The 11,367-nt window shown below is 46.7% G+C and overlaps 1 long non-coding RNA gene across 1 annotated transcript in view; it reads right to left on the reverse strand.

Moving 5' to 3' along the window:
• Window positions 1-11,217, reverse strand: part of LOC127549497 (uncharacterized) — a 74,004-nt gene extending 62,787 nt beyond the window's left edge. Inside the window, exon 1 of the long non-coding RNA XR_007950637.1 lies at window positions 11,124-11,217. This is a non-coding gene — a long non-coding RNA (uncharacterized LOC127549497). The remainder of the gene's footprint in view (window positions 1-11,123) is intronic.
• Between the last annotated feature and the right edge of the window lie 150 nt (window positions 11,218-11,367).

An 11,367-nucleotide genomic window follows, 5' to 3' on the forward strand; every position in this document is an offset into this window, starting at 1 on the left:
TACGAAATATGTCCTGTCCTCAGGGAGCTTCAAGTCTGGCTGGAGAGACAAGATGAGTAGAAAATATGAAGAGGCATGGAATAAAATACTAAATTGTGTAGTGCTACATTAACAGGTGAGCCATCTTTATTCTGCAAGTCCTCCATTACAATAAATCTTCACTAAATGCTGTTGCCTGACTATACTGTGGCAGCAATAATGACATATCCCAATTTATGTTCACAAAGCTCCTTCCTGGCTTTTTTGCTGCTCCCTGCACAGGAACCTTTCTTTGGTTGCCATACTTTTTCACCGGTTGTCTGGAATGCTCTCTACATCCTTATCCTCACCTCTTGGCTTCCTCCAAGACCCAGCTCAAATCCCACATTTGGCAAGAAAGCCTTTCTAGGTTTCCCTCCCACAAACATCACACACACCCCTTCTAAATACTGCCTTTACTTTGAGTTTACCTTCCATTTTATCTTTTATTATATTTATTTACCTTTTATTTTTTGTTTGTACATAGTTATTTGTATGTTTTTTCTCCCATTAAACTTTAAGCTTCTTAAGGTCAGGGATGATTTTTCTTTTGTTTCTTTTTATCTTCAGTGCTTAGCACAGTGCCTGTTTGGCATATAGTAAGTACTTAATTAATGTTTACTACTTGTTTCTTGACAATTCTTTGAGAAAAGCAGTAAAATAATACTATTATACCCGTTTTATAGATGAAGAGAGGCCCAGAGAAATTAAGTGACTAATAATTGCAGCCAGCAGGACTCAAACTCAGGTCTCTTGACTCAAGGACTAGTCCTCTTTCTATTTTACAGTGAATCTTCCCCAAGATATCTTGGGGTTTACTGGCTAGATTTCTTTCCTAAAGATCAGGTCTTAAACCAAAACCAATCTGATTTTCATTGGCCACCAATAGGTCCTGGGTCAAGCCCCATTAATCATTGTTTGAGTCTCAAATGACTCAGATTGAATGTAAATAACAGTCATTTCTGCTATGGCCAGAAACCCTGAAGGTCCTCGAGTCACAGATTTATTTAGTTCATTTCCCCCACTTTTTTTGGACTGGGTGAAAGGGAAGATACTTTGCCTCAATTGCTGCCTAGCCTTAAACACTGAATGGGTGTGACCTCAAACCTGTTGAAGACCTTAGCTTAAAAAGGCCAGTCTCATCCTGGACCATCTCTTGGCATCCTGATCTCCAAGGTCTCCCATTGCATCCTGAGCCATCTCCAGCATCCTGATCTCCAAGGTCTCCCATTGCATCCTGGGCCATCTCCAGCATCCTGATCTCCAAGGTCTCCCATTGCATTCTGGACCATCTCTAGGCATCCTGATCTCCAAGGTCTCCCATTGCATTCTGGACCATCTCTAGGCATCCTGATCTCCAAGGTCTCCTATTGCATTCTGGGCCATCTCCAGCATCCTGATCTCCAAGGTCTCCTATTGCATTCTGGGCCATCTCCAGCATCCTGATCTCCAAGGTCTCCCATTGCATTCTGGGCCATCTCCAGCATCCTGATCTCCGAGGTCTCCCATTGCATTCTGGGCCATCTCCAGCATCCTGATCTCCGAGGTCTCCCATTGCATTCTGGGCCATCTCCAGCATCCTGACCTCTGTCTGGCCACTGGACCCAGAGGGCTCTTGCCCAGCCCTCCCTCACCTAAATCCCGTTCCCTTGTGCGTCATGCATCCCCTCCCTGATGTCAGTGTCCTGTTCGAGAATGAAGGACAAACAACAACAGTGGAGGTCGGACCGTCCATCTCTGACAAAATAATGACTCCTTCTTACCATTCTTAAGCTTCTTCTGCCCAAACCTCCCTAAGGAATGTGAGAAGGGCTGGGGAAATGCGCTGTGAGTAACAAGGGTCAGGCTGGGGTTAAGGCCGAGCCCAGGACACGGTACATACCTACATCCACCATCGGGGGCCATACCTGTGGAATAACACTGGTGTCCAAGGCATGTTAACCCTTAATAAAGTAACATGGCTGCTCTACTCAGGTAAGAGGAGGTTAAAAACCTGTGAGGAGGGAATGAAGGGGAACTAATAAGGAGGACATTGGTTCTGGTCCAACTTCAACCTTCACAACCCAGGAAACAAAGCCCTGGGGGTAACCTCTATCGAGTGGGAGGTTGAGACAGACCCAGAGAGCTGCGGACGGTCAGCAGCCCTGAGGTATCTCAGTAAGGGAATGGGCATGTTGCACCCTACAACAGAAACATACACACGGCCACATTCACCCTGGTCTATCTAACCAACTCCTAAAAGCCCCAGCAAGTCAGAACTTGGATTAAAACTCTCTTGCCCCCGCTTAGCCCGTCACGGGCCAGGCTCCTCCTGCCCATGCGCTCCTCTCCTCCCCCACTTCAGGGCCCTAAAGTGTGGAGTGCCTTTGGAAGCCTCAGGGTGGGTGGGCAGGCGAGCAGGACACAGAGGTCACCGGGGTTAGGGTCAGGCCTGGCCCTGCCTGTCCTCCCCCCAGGAATGTGTGCCTGCAGAACCCATATTCCAGGGCCCTCCCCCAGCGGCGGTCCAGCCCTGTGACCTACAGCCCACCAACACATGGCTGGAAGATGATCCGGGGGAGCTGCGGAGAGGAGAGGACAAGGCAGCGGGGCCGTGAAAGGGTCCCAGGAGAGCAGAAATACACACACCCCCGGCAGCCCCACACTGTGCAGATACACTGGGCACACTGCACACACACACACACACACACACACACACACAGAGCACACACTGCATACACAGGTCACACACACTGCATACACACTGCATACACATGTCACACACACTGCATACACACGTCACACACACTGCATACACACATCACACACTGCATACATATGTCATACACACTCATACACACGTCACACACTGCATACACACTGTATACACATGTCACACACACTACATACACACGTCACACACACTGCATACACACTGCATACACAGGTCACACACACTGCATACACACATCACACACTGCATACATATGTCATACACACTCATACACACGTCACACACTGCATACACATGTCACACACACTGCACACACACTGCATACACATGTCACACACACTGAAAACACACTGCATACACATGTCACACACACTGCATACACACGTCACACACACTGCATACACACTGCATACACAGGTCACACACACTGCATACACACGTCACACACTGCATACACATGTCACACACTGCATACACATGTCACACACACTGCACACACACTGCATACACACTGCATACACATGTCACACACACTGCATACACACGTCACACACACTGCATACACACTGCATACACAGGTCACACACACTGCATACACATGTCACACACACTGCATACACACGTCACACACACTGCATACACATGTCACACACTGCATACACACGTCACACACACTGCATACACACGTCACACACACTGCATACACACGTCACACACACTGCATACACACATCACACACTGCATACATATGTCATACACACTCATACACACGTCACACACTGCATACACATGTCACACACACTGCACACACACTGCATACACATGTCACACACACTGCATACACACATCACACACTGCATACATATGTCATACACACTCATACACACGTCACACACTGCATACACATGTCACACACACTGCAACACACTGCATACACATGTCACACACTGCATACACACTGCATACACATGTCACACACACTGCATACACACATCACACACACTGCATACACATGTCACACACACTGCATACACACTGCATACACAGGTCACACACACTGCATACACATGTCACACACTGCATACATATGTCATACACACTCATACACACGTCACACACTGCATACACAGTGTATACACATGTCACACACACTGCATACACATGTCACACACACTGCATACACACGTCACACACACTGCATACACACTGCATACACAGGTCACACACTGCATACACATGTCACACACTGCATACACACGTCACACACTGCATACACATGTCACACACACTGCATACACATGTCACACACACTGCATACACACACCACACACTGCATACACACACCACACACTGCATACACATGTCACACACACTGCATACACATGTCACACACACTGCATACACACTCATACACACGTCACACACTGCATACACACTGTATACACATGTCACACACACTGCATACACACGTCACACAAACTGCATACACACTGCATACACAGGTCACACACACGTCACACACACTGCATACACACTGCATACATATGTCACACACACTGCATACACACTGCATACACACATCACACACTGGATACATATGTCATACACACTCATACACACGTCACACACTGCATACACACTGTATACACATGTCACACACACTGCATACACACGTCACACACACTGCATACACACGTCACACACACTGCATACACACTGCATACACATGTCACACACACTGCATACACACGTCACACACACTGCATACAAACGTCACACACACTGCAAACACACTGCATACACAGGTCACACACACTGCATACACACATCACACACTGCATACATATGTCATACACACTCATACACACGTCACACACTGCATACACACTGTATACACATGTCACACACTGCATACACACGTCACACACACTGCATACACATGTCACACACACTGCATACACGTCACACACACCGCATACACACGTCACACACTGCATACACACTGTATACACATGTCACACACACTGCATACACAAGTCACACACACTGCATACACACTGCATGCGCTGCACACACTGCATATGCGCTGCACACATATGTCACACACACTGCATACACACGCCTCACACACACTGCATAAACACATCACACACACTGCATACACGCTGCATACACACATCACACACACTGCATACACTGCACACACACGTCACACACTGCATACACTGCACTCATTGCATAAAAACATCACACACCACTGCAAACACACGTCACACACACTGCATACACACGTCACACACACTGCACACACGTCACACACACTGCATACACATGTCACACACTGCATACACACGTCACACACACTGCACACACTGCATAAACACGTCTCACACACACTGCATAAACACATCACACACTGCATACACGCGTCACACACTGAACACACACGTCACACACACTGCACACACTGCATAAACATGTCTCACACACACTGCATAAACACATTACACACACTGCATACACACTGTATACACACATCACACACTTCACATACTGCATAAACATGTCATACACACTGCATAAATGTCACACACAGGGCACACACTGCATACACAATGTATACACATGTCACACACACTGCATACACACGTCACACACACTGCATACACATGTCACACACACTGCATACACACGTCACACACACTGCATACACACGTCACACACACTGCATACACACGTCACACACTGCATACACACTGCATACACATGTCACACACACTGCATACACACATCACACACTGCATACATATGTCATACACACTCATACACACGTCACACACTGTATACACACTGTATACACATGTCACACACACTGCATACACACGTCACACACACTGCATACACATGTCACACACACTGCATACACACTGCATACAAACATCAAACACACTGCATACACACTGCATACACATGTCACACACACTGCATACACACATCACACACTGCATACATATGTCATACACACTCATACACACGTCACACACTGCATACACACTGCATACACATGTCACACACACTGCATACACACGTCACACACACTGCATACACACGTCACACACACTGCATACACACGTCACACACACTGCATACACACTGCATACACATGTCACACACACTGCATACACACATCACACACTGCATACATATGTCATACACACTCATACACACGTCACACACTGCATACACACTGTATACACATGTCACACACACTGCATACACACGTCACACACACTGCATACACATGTCACACACACTGCATACACACTGCATACAAACATCAAACACACTGCATACACATGTCACACACACTGCATACACACATCACACACTGCATACATATGTCATACACACGTCACACACTGCATACACACTGTATACACATGTCACACACACTGCATACACACGTCACACACTGCATACACATGTCACACACTGCATACACACATCACACACTGCATACATATGTCATACACACTCATACACACGTCACACACTGCATACACACTGTATACACATGTCACACACACTGCATACACACGTCACACACTGCATACACATGTCACACACACTGCATACACACTGCATACACATGTCACACACACTGCATACACACGTCACACACACTGCATACACACTCATACACACGTCACACACTGCATACACACTGTATACACATGTCACACACACTGCATACACACGTCACACACACTGCGTACACATGTCACACACACTGCATACACACGTCACACACACTGCATACACACTGCATACACAGGTCACACACACTGCATACACACATCACACACTGCATATATGTCATACACACTCATACACACGTCACACACTGCATACACACTGTATACACGTCACACACACTGCATACACACGTCACACACACTGCATACACACGTCACACACACTGCATACGCACTGCATACACAGGTCACACACACTGCATACACACATCACACACTGCATATGTGTCATACACACTCATACACACGTCACACACTGCATACACATGTCACACACACTGCATACACACTGCATACACTGCACACACTGCATATGCGCTGCACACATATGCCACACACACTCCATACACACTGCACACACTGCATACACACGCCTCACACACACTGCATAAACACATCACACACACTGCATACACGCTGCATACACACATCACACACACTGCATACACTGCACACACACGTCACACACACTGCATCCACTGCACACACTGCATAAAAACATCACACACCACTGCAAACACAGTCACACACACTGCATACACACACTGCACACACGTCACACACACTGCATACACATGTCACACACTTGCATACACACGTCACACACACTGCACACACTGCATAAACACGTCTCACACACACTGCATAAACACGTCTCACACACACTGCATAAACACATCACACACACTGCATACACGCGTCACACACTGCATACACACGTCACACACACTGCACACACATGTCACACACACTGCACACACTGCATAAACATGGTCTCACACACACTGCATAAACACATTACACACACTGCATACACACTGCATACACACATCACACACACTTCACACACTGCATAAACATGTCATACACACTGCATAAATATGTCACACACAGGGCACACACTGTATACACACTGTATACACACATCACACACAGAGCACATACTGCATACACACATCACACACACTGCACACACTGCATATACACATAACACACACTGCACACACACACTGTATATATACACTGGACACACCCACTGCACACACTGCATACATTGCACACATTGCATACACACTGTATATACGCTGCATACATACGTCACACACACTGCATACACACGCCTCACACACACTGCATAACCACATCACACACACTGCATACACACGTCACACACACTGCATACACACGTCACACACACTGCATACACTCATCACACACCACTGCAAACACACGTCACACACACTGCAAACACACGTCACACACACTGCATACACACGTCACACACACTGCATACACACGTCACAAACACTGCACACACGTCTCACACACACTGCATAAACATGTCTCTCACACACTGCATAAACACATTACACACACTGCATACACACTGCATACACACTGCATACACACTGCATACACATGTCTCACACACACTGCACACACTGCATACACACATCTCACACACACTGCATAAACACATCACACACACTGCATACACATGTCACACACTGCATACACACGTCACACACACTGCATACACACGTCACACACACTGCACACACACATCTCACACACACTGCACACACATGTCACACTGCACACACATGTCACATACTGCATACACACGTCACATACTGCATACACACGTCACACACTGCACACACTGCATAAACATGTCTCACACACTGCATAAACATGTCTCACACACTGCATAAACATGTCTCACACACTGCATAACACATTACACACACTGCATACACACATCACACACTTCACACACTGCATAAACATGTCATACACACTGCATAAATATGTCACACACAGGGCACACCCTGTATACACACTGTATACACACATCACACACAGAACACATCGTTGCATACACACGTCACACACACACTGCACACACGTCTCACACACACTGCATAAACACATTACACACTGCATAAACACATTACACACACTGCATACACACTGCATAAACGTCTCACACACACTGCATAAACACATTACACACTGCATAAACACATTACACACACTGCATACACACTGCATAAACGTCTCACACACACTGCATAAACACATTACACACTGCATAAACACATTACACACACTGCATACACACGTCTCACACACACTGCATAAACACATTACACACTGCATAAACACATTACACACACTGCATACACACTGCATAAACACATTACACACACTGCATACACACTGTATACACACATCACACACAGAGCACACACTGCATACACACGTCACACACACTGCATAAACACATCACACATACACTGCATAACACAATGTGCACACGCTGCATACAGAGCACACATGCTTTTCTGCAGAGCATAAATGCACACATATTCATTCACACCAGATTCTGCTTAGCTCTCCCATGTGCACAAAAACACACATGTTCTCACTGATCTTGAGAATAAAGCAGCATCCCCTAATGTACATGCCAGAGGATTTCCTTCTGTGGATGAGGAGGAAATGCCTCATTAGGACTGCTCACCTCTACACATGTGTTATCCCAGGCAGGAAGGGATAGGGAGACAACCCATTTCCGAAAGGAGGAAAATAGAAGCCTAACTGCCAGGCCAGGTGCCCTGAGGTGTTTCTAGTCACCCTGAACAGAGCTAAAGTGAGTATTCTTCCTAGAGCTTGCCTTCTGGTTTTTCACTCTTCTTTAGAATTCTGAACTCTTTTCAGGGACAAAAATCTTACATGGATGGGAAAACTGAAGCAAAGCCATGATCTAGTTGGCAGGAAATAAGCCTAAGAACTGTCCTCCTCTGTGGTTCACTCCTCTAGAAGTAACTGGTAGTAATGGGGGGAATCTCATTGTTCCCTAAGATTTTACCTGAGCTGATCATTCCAACCCAGAGGTCAATGAAGTCTTGTTCTAATGGTTGGACTGATCAAATGCATTCATTTCTCTCCCATTTCTAGGTCTGGGCAAGGAAGCAGCCATGGGAAAAGGCCTTGAAAAACCCTCTTTACAGGGAAAGGGACCTGTATGTGCAAGAATGTTTATGGCAGCCCTTTTGGTAGTGGCCAGAAACTGGAAACTGAGTGAATGCCATCAGTTGGAGAATGGCTGAATAAATTGTGGTTTATGAATGTTATGGAATATTATTGTTCTGTAAGAAATGACCAGCAGGATGATTTCAGAGAGGCCTGGAGAGACTTACATGAACTGATGCTTAGTGAAATGAGCAGGACCAGGAAATCATTATAGACAGCAACAGCAATACTATAGGATGATCAATTCTGATGGATGTGACTCCTTCCAACAATAAGGTGATTCAAATCAGTTCCAATTGTTCAGTGATGAAGAGAGCCATCTATACCCAGAGAGAGAACTGTGGGAACTGAGTGTGGACCATAACATAGCATTTTCACTCTTTTAAAAAAAATGAAAAGAACATGAACTCCTTGAGGGAGTGTTTTTCCCCTTTTGTGTTTCCAGAGCTGAACACAATGTCTGGCATATATTAAATACTTAATAAATGCTTTTTAAAAAAAGAAAAGAAAAACCCTCCTTACCAGTTTAGTATCACAGGCATTTTGCTAATCCCAATCCATGGAAACAGAATCATAGATTTGGAGTTATTGGAAGGAATTTAAGTCATCTAATTCACCCCCATTCATTACAAAATTTGTCCAAGGTCACATAGGTTTTTAAATTTAAATTTTATTTTTTGTTATTAACAAGTGTCTTATTTTCCTTCCATTCCCCTTCTGTGGGGAGGAGAGAAAGAAAAGAAAACCAAACTCCTGTGACAGTCAATAGAAATTGAAATTTTTCTATTGTCCATATCCAGAAAAAAGTGTTCTTCATTCTGAATATTGAGTCTACCTCTTTTGGAGAAGTGGGGGGGGGGGGTCACATGGAGAAGAAAGCTGTGGAGTCAGAATTTGAATACAGGATCCTCTGACTTCCAAATTTAGATTTTTCACTATACCAAATTTGATCCTGCTTGGGATCATGTTTTGGGAACTGCATTTGCCTAGGGTCTCAGAAGCCACAGCGTTCTGCTCGCTCCTTCCTGCCACATATATTCATGGACATACTCTATCCCCCACCCTTTCTGACCAGTCCTCAAGCTTTACCCCAGGCTGTGTGAGGTTCCCTGGAATAAGGAGTGTCCCCCTTCTCCCAGCTCTGGACAAAGATCAGGGCCAGCCCTTGCCTGGGGCGCCCCAAGTCTGAGATACTCATCTGGGTGTTCTGGGGACCCACTGAGAAGGGGGGGGCCTTGAGGGGTGATAGGGTTGGAGGAGAGAGGGGGTAAGGGGGCCAGGGGGCAGTGCTGAGCAGGGCAAAGAGAGAACCCTGGAAAAGTTGTCTGCTCCTTCCCCGCCAGCCCGGGCCAGGCCAAGTGAGGGCCACACCTGAGTCACCTGCGCGTTGCTCAGGATCAGCCATGACGGCTTGTTCCAGGGTGGCCCACCTCTGCAGCAGGCCAGGAGCCCCCGAATGAGGACTTCTTTAGAAGGGGATCACCCCAGAGAACACCGGAGTAGAGGGCTCCCTTTCCTTCTCCACGTCCCTCCTCACCTACCTCGGCTGTCTCCCTTGGTTCCTGGGGCTCCCGAGGACCTCCCGGGTCCGGCTCCTGTCGCTGGAAGCCCCCATGCACCAGGGCTCCGGGCGAGGCGGGCAGGCCCGAGTCTTGCTTCACCACAGAGGCAGCAGGCAGAGGGGAGGGACTTGGGAGGAGGAGCTCCACCCTCGGGCAGTTCCCAGCCCATGAAACAGAGTAGCAGTCAGCAGCCGCTCTCAGATGGGAGCCGCTCTCGGAGGCA

Source organism: Antechinus flavipes, chromosome 2 (assembly GCF_016432865.1).
Source record: "Antechinus flavipes isolate AdamAnt ecotype Samford, QLD, Australia chromosome 2, AdamAnt_v2, whole genome shotgun sequence".
Classification (NCBI taxonomy): Eukaryota; Metazoa; Chordata; class Mammalia; order Dasyuromorphia; family Dasyuridae; genus Antechinus; species Antechinus flavipes.